Source organism: Erigeron canadensis, chromosome 6, assembly GCF_010389155.1.
Source record: "Erigeron canadensis isolate Cc75 chromosome 6, C_canadensis_v1, whole genome shotgun sequence".
NCBI classification, from domain to species: Eukaryota; Viridiplantae; Streptophyta; class Magnoliopsida; order Asterales; family Asteraceae; genus Erigeron; species Erigeron canadensis.
The window spans coordinates 8748128-8749902 of NC_057766.1; the positions used below are offsets into that span (position 1 = coordinate 8748128).

Consider the following 1775-nt stretch of genomic DNA (forward strand, 5'->3'; position numbering starts at 1 on the left):
TACTTTGTATATATTATTTCGTTTGATGAATATATAGATATCATGCTACATTATCGATTTACGTTTGATTTGGTGATTGTATCAAAATATCTTAGGTTAAATGTTGGTGTGTAATCACTATAGTAGGTTTAGTGATTGTGATATCGACATGTCAGAAAAGACAAAAGATGACCAGATTAATCCAGGAATTAACCATTAACTATAACATAATCAATTTCAACATGATAAGCCTATAGAATAACTATTTATTAATGCATAAAATAACCTTTTTAACTAGCCGCGCTCTAGTACGAGTATATATCTTTATTTATATTTTTATCAGTTTAATTATTATGGCATTTATTTTTTAACTTTCCAAAACATTACATAAAATTTTTCTTTTAAGACTAAGTGGTATGAGGGGTTTTGGGGGAAGGCGGTCTTTGGCCACATGACTCCATGTCACCATAGTAGGCATTTTCCAAAACTAAGGGTGTGAGGCATCTTGAGTTAGTGGGGTCTTTTGCCATGTGTCATCATGTAATAACTAAGTAATTATTATTATTATTATTATTATTATTATTATTATTATTATTATTATTTATGAACTACATATTAAACACATAAAAAAGTTCATACATATAAAATAAAAATTAAGTCCCGTTACATAAATATAAAAAGACTAAGCGTCATCATCGCTAACGTATTCATTGAGGTCGGGCACAGGTTCATCTTGTCGCGAACGGGTCGTCCATACTTGATCCACTAAATCCGCCATGAGTATGTTGTGGGTTTCTTTACTTTTGATCGCATGCGTGTTCTCGATCCGTTGCTCCATGGGAGTTTCTTGTGTCCAGTATGGGTCCAAAGAAGGGTCTTCCGGGTTGTAGTCTTGACAGAAAGCTTTGTCTTCGTCCTATAAAATCATGTTATGTAGGATGATACAAGTGTAGATCACGGATTGCATCTTATCCTTGTCCCAATACCGTGAAGGATTACTAATAACCTTCCACCTCTTCTTCCGTACACCAAACCACCAAACGCTCTTTCAATATCCTTTCTTGCCAATTCTTGTTTCTTCTTAAACAACTTTCTTTTGTTGTCAATTGTGTCGGTAAAAGTCTTGACGAAAATTGCATACTTTGGGTAGATGCCATCTCCCAAATAGTATCCGGCCTTGTAAAAGTTGTCATTTGCATAAAATGAAGCTACAAAATAATAATAAATGAACAAATTATAGAAAGTACAAAATAATATTAAATGAACAAATTATACACTTAATATAAACAAAAGAACGAATTTAAATAATGTACTTTAAAACTAACTTGTAGGAGCCAAACTAGATATAAGCTCATCAAGAACAGGTGAGGCTTCAAAAACGTTAATGTCGTTGTTGGACCCCTGCATCACAAAATATGCATTCCAAATCCACAAATCATAAGACGCAACTGCCTAAAGCATCAACGACGGTTTCCCAATATCACCTCGAGTATGAGTGTCACGCCATGCGTTAGGACACATATCCCAGGTCCAATGCATGCAACCAATGCTACCAATCATGCCCGGGAAACCATGGCGTTGTTCATGGACCTTGTAAATCCGTTGGAGATCACTCCAAGTCGGTCTACGTAGGTAAGTACTACCGTATAGTTCCCTTATGCCTTTTTATATACAATTCCAACTACATTATAAAGTATATATTAATTTAAACTACCTAAAAACTATTAATAAAGTATAACTACATTATACTTTATTAATTTAAACTACCTAAAAACTATATATAAAGTATAAAACAT

At 33.5% G+C, this 1775-nt stretch overlaps 1 long non-coding RNA gene across 1 annotated transcript; it reads right to left on the bottom strand.

Moving 5' to 3' along the window:
• Nucleotides 1–599: 599 nt before the first annotated feature.
• On the bottom strand, nucleotides 600–1329 carry LOC122602659. The gene is made up of 2 exons (XR_006324358.1): nucleotides 1293–1329; nucleotides 600–1187 (listed from the first exon to the last, which is right to left on the bottom strand). It is a non-coding gene; the product is annotated as an uncharacterized LOC122602659 (long non-coding RNA).
• Between the last annotated feature and the right edge of the window lie 446 nt (nucleotides 1330–1775).